Genomic DNA, 17790 nt, shown 5'->3' on the forward strand with positions numbered 1-17790 from the left:
TCCGTTGCACACATACAAAATGGGAACTGACTGCCTAGGAAGGAGTACCGTGGAAAAGGATCTGGGGATCATAGTGGATCACAAGCTAAATATGAATCAACAGTGTAACACTGTTGCAAAAAAAGCAAACATGATTCTGGGATGTATTAGCAGGAGCGTTGTAAGCAAGACACAAGAAGTTATTCTTCTGCTCTACTCTGTGCTGATTTGGCCTCAACTGGAGTATTGCGTCCAGTTCTACGTGCCACATTTCAGGAAAGATGTGGACAAATTGGAGAGAGTCCAGAGAAGAGCAACAAAAATGATTAAAGGTCTAGAAAACATGAACTATGAGGAAAGATTGAAAAAACTGGGTTTGTTTAGTCTGGAGAAGAGAAGACTGAGAAGGGCAATGATAACAGTTTTCAAGTACATAAGAGGTTGTTACAAGGAGGAGGAAGAAATATAGTTTTTCTTAACCTCTGAGGATAGGACAAGAAGCAATGGGCTTAAATTGCTGCAAGGGAGGTTTAGGTTGGACATTAGGAAAAACTGCCTAACTGTCAGGGTGGTTAAGCACTGGAATAAATTGCCTAGGGAGATTGTGGAATCGCCATCATTGGGGATTTTTAAGAGCAGGTTAGACAAATGCCTGTCAAGGATGGTCTAGATAACACTTAGTCCTGCAATGAGTGCAGGACACTGAACTAAAAAAACCTCTCAAGGTCCCTTACAGTTCTTCGATTCTATGACTACCCATGTAGTTAAAGTTAGGAACATGCTTAAGTAACTGGCTTGAATCAGGGCCTGGATACTGAAAGATTTGAGTAATAATTTTAACTGTAGACATAGTCAGAGAACTCTGCTTACCATTCAGGTTTTCATCTCCATTCCAATACATTGCTTAAAGGAATGTAAATAATTCATTGGAAAACTGAAAGAAATAATTGGATGTTTCACTTTTAAAAAAATGGACAGGCCATTAAGGATTGAAGTGTAGAATGGTGCTTTTGTACAATACTTCCTGGATTTCAGTTTAACCCAGTAATAACTGGTGTTTAGAAATAAACAATAAAAGTTACAATTACTCCAGTGTGCAAATTTTTTTGTGAAAAGTGGCATTTGAAAAATAAACATTAAAATAAAATCAAACTCTCAATTGCCAGAAAGACATTAAGGTGAATCACTGATATTAATTGCATGTCCTGCTACTACTTATGTTTAATTTTTGTACAATTATTTTTGGTTCAATTGAGAGAGAAAATTAATAATCTAGATAAATTTAACACCTCAATCACACACTAAGAGCAAAGAATTCCAAATCTAATATACCGTTGTTGCATTACCTTACATTAACACACATCCATTTATTGACAAAGTCCTGCAGTTGTTTTGCATGTATTGAATAGCCACCATTTCTACTATGAATAGTTCTATATTTTTACTGGCCTGATTGTAAAACAAATTATTTGTGGAAGCTGAGGCTTCAATGGCAAAATTATGTGCATGTTATATATACTACGTTATTTTAAAAACAAAATAATTCAATTTTGTCTATTTCTAGTTAAATTAGTCATTTAGCTAATTCACAGATAATTTTTTTCAGAGAGGCCTCCAGTCCACATTCTCAATGCACACACAATCATAGTTACATGACACACATGGTGGGTGCAAATTGGAATTTGCACATACTATTAGGACGTCTGAATGGCTATATGCATAGTCACAGCAACAGACACATCATCACATACATGTAAATGCATGTGAACCTTGGATTTCTCTTACTCAGATTCTGGCACTTAATTTAAAAAAATCTTAGTTTTCCTCTTCAAAACTAGCATTTTAATATCACTAGTGAATATACAGCATTCCACACATTGTATGGATGTCATTACTTTAGATCAGCAGTAGGAAGCAAGACAGGGAACTAAGAAAGGTACTAGTCAGAATCACTTCAGTGAATCAAAAGAAAGATGTAATAGCTTTAAGTATCACACTGCTTGCTTTTTCTGGAAAAAAACCCAAACAAACTGTTCCTTGTTGAATGTTAGAAGAAGTGACTCTGTCTGCAGTTCTTTCCCATTATGTCATGACAATGATTAATTATCAGCTTTGTTTCTGTAGGTATTTTACCTTAGGGCCAACAAGTGACAATATGCCAAGTATTTTGGATAAAATAGAAAATACCTGAACTTCTACCCCAAATTCAGCTTTTTCACACACACACACAAAAGCTATATCTACACTACAAAGTTTTGTCGGCAAAAGTTATGCCGCTTTAATTAAAGTGCTTTAATTAAAACCGCTGTTGCATGTCCACACTAGCTCCTTGTGTTGGCAGCGTGCATCCACACTAGCAGCTCTTGCATCAACACAGAGAGCAGTGCATGATGGGTAACTATCCCACTGTGCAACTGGCCGCAGGGTGCTCTGGGAAGGGTTTGCAATGCCTCATGGGGCAGGTACAGCATCACATGAGGCACATTTCTCAATCCCATCATTCCATGGGCATCCTAGTAGATTGTCAGCTGCTTTTTCAACTGAAGTGTGTGAGGGGAGGGAAAGGAGAGTGGTGTGGCTGGGGCAGGCGAGACAGCAGGCTGACCACCTATGCTGAGACAGCGGGAGGGGGGGACACACCCCACGTCAGCCCCCGCCTCTGCTTGGCAGTCAGCACGGCAGTCTCCCCTAATGCAGATCGCTCTGCCTGCCTGCCTATGGTTCTATGATTCCCTCCGAGTTCTCCCACAGCCTCCTCAGCTGCCAGGAGCTGCATCCTGAGCAGCTCTGTGAGCTCTCCATGCTGAAGAATGTCAAAGCAGCACAGCAGTCATCCATCATCCCCCCTGCTCCCTGCAGCAGCAGTCTGCCTGTCGCTGTGGTCCCAGTGCAGGGCAGAACAGGAGCATTCTGCACTAATGATTTGCTCTTTGTTCCCCAAACTGAGCAGCAGGCTGAGCTGTCAGATACTTCCCAGAACTCTGAAAGGGAAGGGGCGCATGCCTGCAGAGCAGCAGAGATCCAAACAGTGAGCAGAGCGGTCATGCAGGCATTGTGGGATACTGGTGGAAGCCAGTTCTATCGACAAAACAAACAGCAGTGTCTACACTGACATTTTGTCGCTTTAACTTTGCCCCAAAAGGCTTTATGCCTCTGGTGTAGGTGGTTTTATTTTGTCTGCAAAACAGCAGAATTTTGCTGACAAAAGTAGATTTGTAATGTGTACAGTTCCCCTGTTTTGTTGGCAAAAGACAGCTTTTGCCAACAAAACTTTGTAGTGTAGACAAGGTCTCACACACAGACACAGACACATAGACACACACAGATTGAGAGAGAGAACATGTAAGGGGCTTAACATTCAGTAGAACAGTGGTTCTCTCCCATCTGGAATATTCTGCCAATATTTCAACACACTTCTCTTTTTGTAGCGCCTGCTGGAAGTCCTGTTGCTCCCAGAAGAAGAGGATCATTTCCTCTCTCCTATCATCCCTTGGTAATATGAGCAACAGTAAGGAACTGAGCAGGGTCTTCGTTTTCACTCTCAGGCCTTGGGGGGCAGAAACTGAACCAGCCAGGGAGAAATAGCCACTTTTCTTCCCTCCAGAGGCAAGGAGCTGAACCAGCTGGGAGATCTTTATTCTCCTCTCTGTTGACAGCAGCAGACCCAGAGAGTACTAAATTATCAGAATACATGTGAAGATCGGTGATATTTGGGTTATTTATGGGAATATCAATCATATTCACAGTTGGAAAACTTGGTATTTGATTCCCCCCCTTTGTGGGGGGGGGTTATGAAAAAGAAAATCAATCATCCCTGTCTCTTATTTCTCGTTTTCATGTGTGTCTGCAGTTCCAGATTATGGCCAGGAATGGAAGTGTTGAAATATCACGAGAAGATTTATTCTTACAGTATTTCTGACCTGATTGGAAGCAGAGAGTATCTGAAACCCAGTGCTTTGAGATACTAGGTTTCCATCCAATTTTTGGAGATTCCAGAGGTTCAGATTGTATGTATGAGCACCATGAGAACCTGAACTGTTGGCTTCGTTTTCGGGTTCACCCATGAGTTCTACAAAAGGTGGTGAAGCAACATTCTATGCATCCGAAGAAGTGAGCTGTAGCTCACGAAAGCTCATGCTAAAATAAATTTGTTAGTCTTTAAGGTGCCACAAGTACTCCTGTTCTTTTTGCGGATACAGACTAACACGGCTGCTACTCTGAACACTATCCAAGAACATTACAGCTATTGCTTGATCTTAAATCAAGCTGTTAGGCTTCTGCTTGCTAAATAATGTTCTGAACATAATCAATGACAGAGCCAGCAAGAGCTCTGCCTCAAAGGGACCAAAATACTCCCTATCAAATCTGTACCTGTACCACAGTGAATCATTAAATTGACTCTTTCTCTGAATCTAAGAGTGATTATTCCCTAGAGGTGTTCATTCCAGTTTTGTTTTATTGTCAAGTTTCAGTCCCAGAATTTAAAGATTCCTTTATTCTGCCTCACAATCATCTGGAAATAAACATAAATCATAGATATATGCCTTAACCAAAATCTTGGATATGAAGTTTGAAAGGGGTGGACATACAAATTTGAATCTGTATTCACATTATACAGCTGGTCTTTTTATTATATTGAGCCAAAGCCCAAATCTAAACACCCATAGTCTCCGAGTAACTGCACTTATATTTCCCCCTCCCTCGAGAGCACCCACTTAAAGGTTTCTGGCTCACCTCTTCTGGGCAGAGACCAGTATCTGACTCCCTTCTGACCTGGGCTTTTAAGGCTGCACGGCTCCCTGTAATATTCTCAGCAAGCCAGCCTGCTTTGCTTTCTCTCTGAGGGCTATGACTAGAGCAGTGATACTCAGACCTCAGTGGTTCAGGAGCCAAAAGAGAGATCAGCTTTACCTAGAAGAGCCACAGTAGTAGGAATTTGTCATTTCATTTACTATTTTTATACGTATATACATTATTCTCACAGCAAAATGACTGATGAAGTATTATTATTTTATCAATTCAAACAGGTTAATAGCATAGTAAAAGCATCCTGACTGGATAGTAACTAAGCCCTGGTCTACACTATGAGGTTAGGTTGAATTTAGCTGGATTAGGTCGATTTTATAAGCAATGTCAAATATCAGAGGGGCTGCTGTGTTAGTCTGGATCTGTAAAAGCGGCAAAGAGTCCTGTGGCACCTTATAGACTAACAGACATATTGGAGCATGAGCTTTCGTGGGTGAATACCCACTTCGTCGGATGCATGTCATGCACCAATACGTTTGTTAGTCTATAAGGTGCCACAGAACTCTTTGCCGCTTTTATAAGTAAAATGCGTCTACACATCCGACCCCTTTCCATCGACCTAAAGGGCTCTTAAAATTGACTGCTGTACTTTTCCCCGGCGAGGAGAGTAGCACTAAAATTGACCTTGCTGGGTCGAATTTGTGGTAGTGTGGATGCAATTTGACGGTATTGGCCTTCGGGAGCTATCCCAGAGTGTTCCAATGTGACCGCTGTGGACAGCACTTTCAACTCCGATGCACTAGCCAGGTACACAGGAAAAGCCCTGGGAAATTCTGAATTTCATTTCCTGTTTGATCAACGTGGCGAGGTCAGCAGCACAGGTGACCATGCAGTCCCCCCAGAATCACAAAAGAGCTCCAGCATGGACCGAACAGGAAACACTGGATCTGATTGCTGTATGGGAAGAAGAAGCTGTGCAGGCTGAACTCCGATTAAAAAGAAGAAATGCTGATATACATGCCAAAATCACACAGGGCATGATGGACAGAGGGTACAACAGGGACACACAGCAGTGCTGCGTGAAAGTTAAGGAGCTCAGGCAAGCCTACCAAAGACAAAGGAGGCAAACAGTTGCTCCGAGTCAGAGCCCCAGACATGCTGCTTCTATGATCAGCTGCATGGCATTCTAGAGGGGGCCCCTACCATACTCCACCACTGTCCGTGGATACCTACAAGGGGGAAGTCTCACACAATGCAGAGGAGGATTTTGTGGAGGAGGAAGAATAGGAGGAGGAGAATGTGCAGCAGGCAAGTGGAGAATCCGTTCTCCAGGCAGCCAGGACCTTTTCATCACCCTGGAGCCAATACTCTCCCAAGGCGGGATCCCTGACCCTGAAGGCGGAGAAGGCACCTCTGGTGAGTGCACATTTGTAACTACAGTACAGGGTTTAAAAGCAATTGTGTTTAATGTTTGATTTGCCATGAAGACTTGGGATGCATTCGCGGCCACTACAGCTACTGGAAAAGTCTGTTAACATGTCTGGGGATGGAGAGGGAATCCTCCAGGGACATCTCCATGAAGCTCTCCTGGAGGTACTCTGAAAGCCTTTGCAGAAGGTTTCTGAGGAGGGCTGCCTTATTTTGTCCTCCACGGTAGGACACTTTACCACGCCAAGCCAGTAGCAAGTAGTCTGGAATCATTGCAGCACAAAGCATGGCAGCGAATTGCCCTGGGTTTTGGTCGAATTCAAGCAACATTCGGTCTATAACATTCTGTGTTAGCCTCAGGAGAGTGGTATCATTCATGGTCACCTGGTTGAAATAGGGTAATTTTTTAAGGGAACAGTAAAAGGACCCCATTCATGATGGGCTGTTTGTGCTTGGCTAACAGGGATCATCCCTGAGAACAGCCATGCAGTGCGGGGATGGGTGAAGGGATCACCCCAGAGAATAGCCATGTGGTGGGGGGAGGGGTGAAGGGATCATCTCAAATAGCCACACGGTCAGGGTCGGGGGAGGGGTGTGTTGCACATCCACCTGAAAACCGCAGCACCTCCTTTTAAATAGCAAACCCAACCAGCATTTCTTGCTATGGGAAAGGAGGGCGCTGCAGTTTGAAACCATTCCAACATGTTATAAAGGTGGAAGAAGCCAACCCCACTTACCCTTTGGCTTACCATGGCTGCCTGGAAACCGAATTCTGTTGCCCAGCCATGTGTGATGTGTCAATATAAAAGGCAAAATGCGACCTTGCACCTAAAGCACATGTGCTGTCCGCTGTGAATTGCTTGATTCACTGTGAAAGAGTCTCCCTTTTGTTCTCAGAAATGTATTTTCTTAAATTCTACTCTCCCTTTTTATCGCCCCGCAGGTGCAAATGTTTCTGTGCTCCCCCTATCATCTCCATCCCTGAGGTTATTGCACATTAGAAGGCGAAAAAAACACATTCGTGATTACATGTTTTCCGAGCTCATGCAGTCCTCACACACTGATAGGGCACAGCTGGATGCATGGAGGCATTCAGTGGCAGAGGCAGGAAAGCATACAGTGAACACGATGAGCAGAGGCAGGAGGCAATGCTGAGGCTAATGGGGGAGCAAACAGACATGCTCAGGTATCCGGTGGAGCTGCAGGAAAGTCAACAAGAGCACAGACCACCGCTGCATCCACTGTACAACTGCCTACCCTCCTCCCTATGTTCCATATCCTCCTCACCCAGACACCCAAGAACGCGGTCGGAGAGGCTCCGGGCACCCAGCCACTCCACTCCAGAGGATGGCCCAAGCAACAGAAGGCTGGCATTCAAATAGTTTTGATTTGTAGTGTGGCTACAATAAGCAATGCGGGGGAAAGCAACTCACAAAGTTCCAGGAAAGTGGCCTTACACGTGCAAAAGTTTTGCAGCCACTGTGAATCATCCCATACCTGCAACACTATGTGGTCCACCAGTCTATGCTTGTTTGCCGGGCCCAGAATCGCCGTTACATGGCATGAGCCTGCCCCGTTGCCACCAGAATGTCCAAATTGCCACATCCTGTGCTTTCAGGAACATCTGTGTCCATGTCCTTGTTACAATCATCCTCATGCTAGCGGCTCCTAGCCAGGTTCTGCACATACTGCAGGATAATGTACAAGGTGTTTACAATGCTCACAACAGCAGCGGTGAGCTGAGCAGGCTCCATGCTTGCCCTGCTATGGCGTCTGCACGGGTAACCCAGGAAAAAAGGCGTGAAATGATTGCCATTGCTTTCACAGAGGGAGAAAGGGAGTGGAGACTGATGACATGTACCCCAAACCACCCGTGACAATGTTTTTGCCCCATCAGGCATTGGGAGCTTAACCCAGAATTCCAATGGGCGGCCGAGACTGAGGGAACTGTGGGATAGCTGCCCACAGTGCACCGCTCTGTGAGTCGATGCTAGCCATGGTATTGAGGACCCACTCCGCCAGCTTAATGCGCTTAGTGCGGACATACACAATCGACTGTATAAAATCGCTTTCTAAAGATCGACTTCTATAAAATTGACCTAATTTTGTAGCATAGACATACCCTTAGATCGGTTAATAATTAAATCACACAGTGTTTTACTACCACGTGCTGCAAAGAGCTGCAGGAGACACATTAAAGAGCCACTTGCGGCTCACGAGCCTCAGTCTGAGTAGCAGTGAACTAGAGTATTGCCAGCAGTTTCAAGTTACCACACAAGCAAGCACATTTATTCTTTGGGTAAAAGCATTGCAGAGAAAACATAGAAAAATAATAGACATTCCTATATGCATGCTAAAAGCTCACCAGAGGTTACCCATCACTCTTATGGGGCCCTTAAGCCCTTCCAACCCTTCTGCAAGGGCTGGAGCCCCCCTTGGACAGAAAGTCCTGTAACTTGCCTAAGGTCCTATGAGTCCATGGTAAAAATTCTAGGAGTCCTGATTCCTGAGTCCACTGCTCTAATCCTGCTGGATCACATCTCCTCCTAAAATCAAATAATTTTATTATAATTAATGCAATACCTTTCGCATGAAGGACACCACGTACAAATAAAGGAAAAGACATATGATAATGAAAGTGCTTTGCAAAGTTGGCTATAGCAAATTGTATTCTGGCAAGAAAGGGAAAATAGAAAGAAAGGAAGGTAAATAATAGAAAGCTGAAAGTTACAATGGTAAAGATAAGAACAGAAACTACACACTTATGATATCATCTTTTATTTGAGGATCTCAAGGTACTCCCCAAACATTCAATGCCCCTCGGAAATAAAATATTTTACAGATGGATAAAATAAGACACACAGAGACTAAGGCCAATATTTTCAAAAATGTCCATTAATTTTTATCATCTTATTTTTTGGATGCTCAACTTTCTTTCCAGATGTCATGGTGATTGATGATACTATAAAATGAAAAATAGAATAAATCCTCCAAAATGGATAAATAGAAATAAAAATACTTTATGCCCAATTTTCAAATGTGCCGAGCCTAATATTTTCAGCTGGAGAAAATGAGGGCCACAGCTACTCAGCACCCCTTAAATATCAGGTATAATGCTGTTCAGGTTGGGAATCCAAAAACGGATGCCCCAGGAATTAGTGGACTATTTTGAAAATGTGGGCCTTTTGGATTGACCGTGTCAAGACAGTGAGCCAGCAGCAGCAGCAGCAAATCTAGCAATCTTGATTTCTAGTCTCCTCTAACCACTAGATCATTCTGCCTCTTACACTTATGCAAAGAAGTATTCCTAGAGACTAGTTACGATCTGGGAAGAATAGAAAGATGCAGTAAGGTAGGGAAAGGAAAAAGGAGCACATTTCAGTGCTGATCAGACTCTAAAGTGAAAAAGGGTTATTAAAGTTACGGAGTGACTTGGAGAGAGCAACAGTGACAGAAGGAGCAGGAGAAGTAAAATTCGCAGCGTTCTTTGTGGAAAGTAGAAGGGAGGGGGGACAGAAATAACAGCCAATCAATCATTGTGTTTAATAGCAATAACCAGATTACACACCGTGATGGAATTCTACTCTGATTATTCCAGATTTTAAATGTGTCTGTCTCCAGTCTCACCTGAACTGTTCTACCTTCAGAACCCCATTACCCAGCTTCCCACCACTCTTTTCCAATTGTATTAATAATCTCTCTCCAAAGCATGTCATAAACTTTCCAAAAAAGAAAAACCTCAAGCAATACCATTCAATAATCACTCTTTACATTGTTTTCTAAAGAGCCATTACTAATCTAATTATCTGGTCCAACATAACTATGATGCTGATCCTAAATCCACTTTGTATTGTTAACCAATTACTTCTGTCTAGATAATAGGACAGGTTTTTTTTTGTTTGTTTTCTTGTTTTTTGTTTTTTTCTGTTCTTTCATTATTTCTCAAGTAATTGATGTTAACCCCACAGGTTTTGGGATATTGGCTCTGACAGGTTTGATCCAGGTTTGCAAACAAGTGCTATAATTCCCTTGATGCCCCTTGTATATCCAATCTACATTAAACGGTTCTGCAACTAGTTCAAGTGTATTTATAAAGTAAAGAAGCAGGTTTTTAAGCATTACGTTGCAGGTATAGGTCTGATCCAAACCAGCTGGCTGCCTGAAGCACAAGAAACTCAAGGGTCTTGCCCAAGGTCCCATGTTAGGGGCTCGAACCTGAATGATGCTATGCACCTTCTGTGAGATATTGAAGTCAATGAGAGCCGTCAGCACTTTGCTGAACTGGTCCTTAAAATTGGTGGCTCAACCCAGATTACTATGAATTCTCCTCCTGGCTCCCAGCACAGAGAAAAACAAGAGTCCATGTGAGAGGGGCACTGAGGAGGTGTACTGAAAAGCTGTGATTGAAACCACATCTACACTACAGCTGCTACAGCAACATAGCTATGGTGCTGTAACACTGTAGCATAGATGCTTCCTACAACGATGGAAGGGGGATTTCCATTGATGTAGAAAATCCACCTCTCTGAGGGCAGGTCTACACTACGGGGCTAAATTGACCTATGTTACGCAACTCCAGGTATGTGAATAATGTAGTTGGAGTCAACGTACCTTAGGTCAACTTATTGTGGTGTCTACTCCGCGCTGGGTAGATGGGAGAAACTCTCCCATTGACTTACCTTATGCTTCTTGCTCTGGTGGAGTATCAGAGTCAATGGGCGAGCAATCGGCGGTTGATCTAAAGACCCGCTAAATCGACCCCCGGTGAGTCAATCCCCTGGTAAGTAGAGATGAGCCCTAAGAGGCAGTAGCTAGGTTGACAAAAGAATCCTTCCATCAACCTACTCGTGTTTACACCGGAGGCTAGGTCGACCTAACTACAGCATTAAGAGTGTAAAATTTTTCACAGCCTCTGACTAATGTAGCTAGGTCAATCTAAGTTTTAGATGTAGACCAGGTCTTAGACTAAGACAGGACTCCATTTGTGTTTGGTTGATGGAAGTGACTGACATAATATTGAAATCTCTCTGCCAAAAGCCCCAACCACATGGAGGTGTTTTGTGAAGGGGTAGAGGGAAAAGCCTGGGATGCTGACTACGAGAAAAACACTGGGCTTCTTGATATCAGTGCAAAAGAAGTGTAAATGGCCACTATTCTGATTTAGTAGATGTTACACCCACTTTGTACTCAGGTTGCACTAGTGTAAATGACTGCACAACAAAGAGTCTGGTCCACTGACTATCTTCTAATACTCATGCCACTCTGATTGTCTTTTGTTTAGGTGTTTATTCCAATGGTGTGCATTTTTATTAATAATTATTTAGGCATACATAGCTCTAGTCAGAGCAGGGAGATTGAACAAATTGAAAGAATTTTGACACAGACCCGTGCTGCAATGGCAAATTTGGGGGATAAGGCATAATGATTTAACTTAAAAAAAAGATTTAGTGACCAGTATCTATTCACAAAATTATCTAATTAAAACAACCCTCTAAATGTGATGTTACAGATGAGATCCCAAGGGCTATACTGTAGAAGTTAAATTTCAGTTGGATAATTTGTGGGGATTTTTTTTTTAAGTTTACATATTCGGTGGAATCTTCTTTCAGCAATTTATTTTTCACAAAAAGATGTTTCTAGCCAGAACTGTCATTTACACACTGCAATGCACTGAAACAATGAGACTTCCAAACCACTGTGAAGAGAGTTTTACTATCATTAACTAACCATTAGCAGGTTCCACGGTATTTTTCTTCTTAGCTGTGCTGAAGTGACTAGTTGACAGTTCACACTGTAATAGGAATATTTTGTTTTAAATGGCTAACAAGCCCAGTAACTATACACAGCATAATCAGTTCCATGGGTGTGCCATGCTACCAGAAGCATGGTTCTGCTCTATTTTCATTGACTCCACTGGGCTTTGGAACGAGCCCTATAAGAACAAACCCAGGGAGTCTACTACTCCTCTTATCAGAGGCAGACTTTTAGGCTGTTACAGAAAACTTGGTAGCATATTTCATGTTGAAAGACATACAATACAGCATAAAAATCCACATGTAATTTATATGACTATTAATAATTTCAGCCATTCTGAGAGATTTAGAGAAGTTCAGTCTGAGCAGCAATAGGGCTGCAGTTCATGAAAATGTCCATATTGGTGAGAGATTCTTAAATGGCTAACCCTCCATTTATTACATGGTTCAACGGTTCCAGGAATGACACAAAGCTAGGTAGGAACAGGCGAGTGAAAGCTGCATGTACACTTTCTAATCTCCTCCTTGCTAGCCTCAGAGTGCTAGTTAGGATCTTTTTACCCAGAGGAGCCATAAATCCAGTCTTCATCCATCTTTCTACAACAAAATTAGACATCTATAAAATCCTGCAGAGGGAAGGAAAATGGCAAACATTTTCTAAAAGTGACTCATTTTTTCCCCAGGGGGAGGGAGACTGAAGATTCCACTGATTCCACAAAAGCTCCTTCTGTGGTTGGAGGAAAATGTCCCCTTTAATTGCATAGAGTGAATACTGTGCCTCTCCAGGCCAGAATTACTTACAAGAACATTTTTGAGTTGAAACTTGGAGACTCCAGGGCCTTATGGATGTTTGTCCTGTGATGGATATCACCTGGCTCCTACCAGCTTTTACTGCTAGCACTGCCAGAAGAGATGGTTCTCCCTTCACTATGGGCCTGCTCTAAAACCCACTGACATTTACTACTCCTCACTTAACATTGTAGTTATGTTCCTGAAAAATGTGACTTTAAGCAAAACGATGTTAAGTGAATCCAATTTCCCCATAAGAATTAATGTAAATGAGAGGGTTAGGTTCCAGGGATTTTTTTTTCACCAGACAAAAGATTATATATACACACACAGTATAAGTTTTAAACAAACAATTTAATACTGGTACACAGTGATGATGATTGTGAAGTTTGGTTGAGGTGGTGGAGTCAGAAGGTGGGATATTTTCCAGGGAATGCCTTACTGCTAAATGATGAACTAGCAATTGGCTGAGCCCTCGAGGGTTAACTCTCACACTCTACAAGGCAGCAGGAATGGAGGGAGGGGAGACAGCATCGCAGACAAAGACAGAGACACACACTGTGTGTGTGAGAGATAGATGCACATTTCCCCTTTAAGTACACTGCCTTGTTAATTAGATCAGCTTGCTGAGACCGCAGCTGCTGCCAGCAAGCTCCCTCCATCCTGAGCCCTGTCGTGTGTCCCCCCTGCTCTGTGGAAGATGGGGTAAGTGGGATGCAGGAGTGGGGGGACACACCCTGACGTTAGTCCCCCTTTTCCTCCCTCCACCCTCGCACAGCAAGCAGGAGTCTCGGGGAGCAGCTCCAAGGCAGAGGGCAGGAGCAGCACATGGCAGTGGGGGGAGGGACAGCTGCAATTGATAGCCTGCTGCGCAGCTGCTGCACAGGGAACTTAGGGGAGCGGGGAGCTGATAGGGGGGCTGCCGGTCCACCCTGGTTCCAAGCCCCCACCAGCTACCTGCAACAGGCTGCTCTTCCTGCAAGCAGTGGACAAAGCAGGCGGCTGCCAAACGACGTTAGAAGGGAGCAGTGCGCAACTTTAAACGAGTATGTTCCCTAATTGATCAGCAACATAACAATGAAACAACGTTAACCGGGAGGACTTTAAGTGAGGAGTTACTGTAGAAGTCTTACCATTGACTTCAGTGAGCTTTGGATCAGTCCCTATGACCAGGAGAGAAAGATGTCACAGTGCCTGGTATGGGACATAGCTAAAAGTGCCAATCTCAGGTCAGACTGCCAGAAAACAACTGGTGGCATACTCTATCATGAGATGTCACCAAGCCAGTAACTAATGTGTGCTTCCAAAATACTACACTAGTTATTATGAAGACACACACTGTTCCCTTCAGGCCCTATAGCCCCTCATGTGTCACCCAGACAAACCAGACTTCTGGTTTTAATAATAATTTATCACAGAAATCACATTAGGTTCTTCCAGTTCCAGAGAGCCAGCCACTCATCCCAGGTCAGAGTATATGCCAGACCTTACCTCAAAACCAAACCTTTTGTACACTAAAACTAAAGGTTTGTTAATATAAAAAAAGAGAAGAGCGTTATTAAAAGATTAAAATGAATCATATACATTAAAGTTGATTTCAGAGTCTGTAGATTAGGGTAATAACAGTGATGTTAAATCTGCCAGTCTGTAATAAGTCTCTCTGGTACATTCAAAATATTGGGGTCCTCAGTCCATTGCTCAGAGCTCCCCTGTTGTTAGAAATCACAATCCAGAGATGTGGAGCAGGAAAGCGGCCTTGAGATGATGTCACGCTCTCCAATTAATACCCCCAGTCCATCTACATGGAAAAATACTGGCTCAAACATGGAGTCATGGAACACATGTTCTATCTGTCCTGCTGAGTCATGGGCTTCCATTGTCTGAGGCATCCTTGGCGGAGTGCGTGGCCCCACTGGAAGAGTTGATTCTCCTTAATGGTCCATCAACACATGGCTGGCAAGTCGTGATGTAAATCTGTCTTGTGGGTGTTACCCAGGAACACAACATGTTTTGTAACAAGCATACAGCAAAATGTCATAACTTCATACACAATAGTGATACACATTTTTAAACATGATAATAATACGTAGCAGATTTTAACTTTTCCAATGTTACCTTACAAGGCAAACTTTGTACATGATTTATCACACTGGTGTAACATTGGTGACAACATTGGTGTAGATGGCCACCTTCCTTTTTAATACAACATCACAAAAGTAATGGAAGCCTTTGACAAGAGACAATTTAGTAAATAGTTTAATCTGAGGAAAGTTATTCATCTGCTGATCTGACATTAATAGCTGAACACAAGGGTCTGGGGAGAAAAAAAAGAACAGAAAACCCAGAAATAACATCCTCTTTCACATCCTCTTCATCAACTTTGTCCCCGAATCAGCCTATTCACAGGCAATCTGTGGACCTGAGCATGTTCTTTTGTTTCCCACTCTTAAGAGTTAAATCTAAGGCTATGGCTACACTACCACATATGTCAGCAAAGCTTATGTCGCTCAGGGGTGTGAAAAAACACACACCTGAGCAACATAAGTTTCACCAACAGGAGCACCAGTGTGCACAGCGCTATGTCAGCGGGAGAGCTTCTCCCACTGACATAGCTACTGCTGCTTGTTGAGGATGGTTTAATTATGTCAACAAGAGAGCTCTCTCCCGTCGGCATAGAGCAGCTACACAGGGAGCCTATAGTGTAGCCATAGGCTAAGAACATTTAATATAGGGAAAAAAAACAGACTTGAGAAATTACAGTAGCACAAAAGAAGAATCACTATTGTTTCTTCCGACAGGCCCAATTCTGCTCTCCAGCAGTCACACTAGGATCCACAGAAACTTCATAGGTATAACGGGGTAGAACCTAGCATAAGGAATCAGCACATACCAACACCCACATTTCCATTTGCAAGTGGTGATGTCTGATTTAAAGAGTGACTTTTACTTCTTTGGTTTGGAAAGTAAGACCAAGGCTTAGAATGAATCAGCAGCCAAAGACATTTGAAGACCAATTTTCTGACGGCACAAGTTACAAAACTGCAGCAAGCAAAACAAATCCCACGATGGTTTTCAAGGAAGAGTCTCACATTTCCCCCCACTCTCCCTGTGTTACAAATTGCTTTTCTATCTGACAACAAATTATATAGGCATCATGCTTTCTCCCCAAGTTATTTATGGGCATTCTGCAGACTGGGGATGAAAATACAATGTATGCCATCTAGCTGCTATTCTATTTGTAATACCAGGGTTGACAGTATCTGAATTTCAGTGAATTGGTTAGCATATTTCCTGTCATAGACAAAAAGTTATTTACAGCAAAGCAAGAGCAATACAGCAACAGTAATTAAACCAGAGTGCTTAGAGCATATTGTTCATTGGTAGGAGAAAACTTCAATGATAAATTACTGAAGCAAACTATTTGACTAGAAAAAAGAACTTTGCTAGCTTCAGAACTTTAAATATGAGTCCTGCACAACTACCTGGTATTGCTACACAAGTTGCTATAGGGAGCTAGACATACCAACTCATCAGCAATCACAAACTTGGATTGAGTATTGAGAGTTATTTGAAGAAATGAATGGCTTTTGCTTTGTGAAAATTTCAGAGTGAATCCAGTTTTATGGTTCTAAGTTTAATCTAATTTTTATTTGCTTTTACTGTTATTACTTCACGTTCCATAGTGTCTTTCATCCTAAAATCTCAAAGGGATGAAGTCCTTGTGGCTCTCACTCAATTACTGACCCATCTTGACCTTGTATAAGTATTTTGTACTTTATGGAATCACAATACACGGCTTTGGCTGTAGTATGTTTCCGTTATGCACTTGTTCAGCAAATTGTGATCTTTTTAATGAATTTGGGCTTAAATTTGCCATTTTGGAAATAATAATAATAATATTGGTGACTGACCATTTTTCCATACTTACACCCAAAGCTTCCAGAAAAGAAAAAGCAAAATTAGTCAATTCACCTTGATGTGATATCCCTCTGCCCACCTTTCCCCCCACCCCCACATGGTAACAGTCAGTTCCTGACTATATGACCTGAAAAGTATCTGCTGGGATTGTGGCCAGGCAAAGCATGGATTCATCTGCTTTCAGCAATGGAGAAGGAAGATAGACGATAAACCATGGCCACAAAAAGAATAAAGAAGAGCTGAACTATTGCAAAAAAGAACAAAGCAGGCCAACAAAAGAAATCCCTCTTGCATGGCCGAAGAGTGAAATATAAATAATGTCTCTGACACAGAAAGAGTTTGCTGCAAACCAAACACCAGCAGGCTTAGCACAAACCAAAGTTATTCTGTGAGATCTGGAAACATTTTAAAGGTTTGTCTATGCTAGGAAAATGACCTGTCGCTGACAACCATTGTCAGCAACAGAATTCCCCCCTGCCCTTACGCACCGTTTTCCTCTCATCTGGTGATAAAAATGATTTAGTTGCTAGTGTCTGTGGGACAAAAATCATTTTCAACACCATTATAGAAAGGCTGCCTGGTAGAATGGGTGTCTAACGTGCTATCAGTAATAGTGCTGAAAATGTTTTAGCCTCTTCTAACACTAACCTTTATAAATCTCTTCAACACCAGTTGAGGGGGAACAAGGGAGACCCAACCCATTGCTGACAACCTCTGGCAGCAGCAGGTAATTTTCCTCATGCAGATGGACTCTTGAGTCTTGTCTATTCCTTTGCTAACACTGGTTCGGTTGTGAGGGTGCTAGGAAACCATAATGTAAACAGGTTCTTGGTTGCCACCAGGATTTGAAGCATTTGCCTTGCCTAACCTTGCTTAGCACAGATCTAAACTGACAGTGTTTGAAACTGGGAGGTGGTAGCATGTCTGCCACAAGGATCTCAGCATTGGTACCACCAGTGGAGCTGAACTGGTGTTAGCAACAGTGGATGTATTTTGGAAAAAATCCTTACTGTAGACAAGGCTCTGAGCTGTCGGGCAGCTATGGTACTTAGCAGTGTATATTAAGGTTAAGAAGGTGAAAACACTTCAAGAGGCTAGTTCGTCCTGTCACAACATCCTCTCCTGCTAGGCCACCTCCTCCTGGTCACTCTGGGGATTAGCTCTTTCCAGTTCCAAT

At 42.7% G+C, this 17790-nt stretch overlaps 1 long non-coding RNA gene across 1 annotated transcript; it reads right to left on the bottom strand.

Annotated features, from left to right (window-relative positions):
* Positions 1-8578: 8578 nt before the first annotated feature.
* Positions 8579-11938, bottom strand: LOC120383583. The gene is made up of 3 exons (XR_005588491.1): positions 11881-11938; positions 10833-10930; positions 8579-8699 (listed from the first exon to the last, which is right to left on the bottom strand). It is a non-coding gene; the product is annotated as an uncharacterized LOC120383583 (long non-coding RNA).
* Positions 11939-17790: the final 5852 nt, after the last annotated feature.

The sequence above is a fragment of the Mauremys reevesii genome, linkage group 1, assembly GCF_016161935.1.
Source record: "Mauremys reevesii isolate NIE-2019 linkage group 1, ASM1616193v1, whole genome shotgun sequence".
NCBI lineage: Eukaryota > Metazoa > Chordata > Testudines > Geoemydidae > Mauremys > Mauremys reevesii.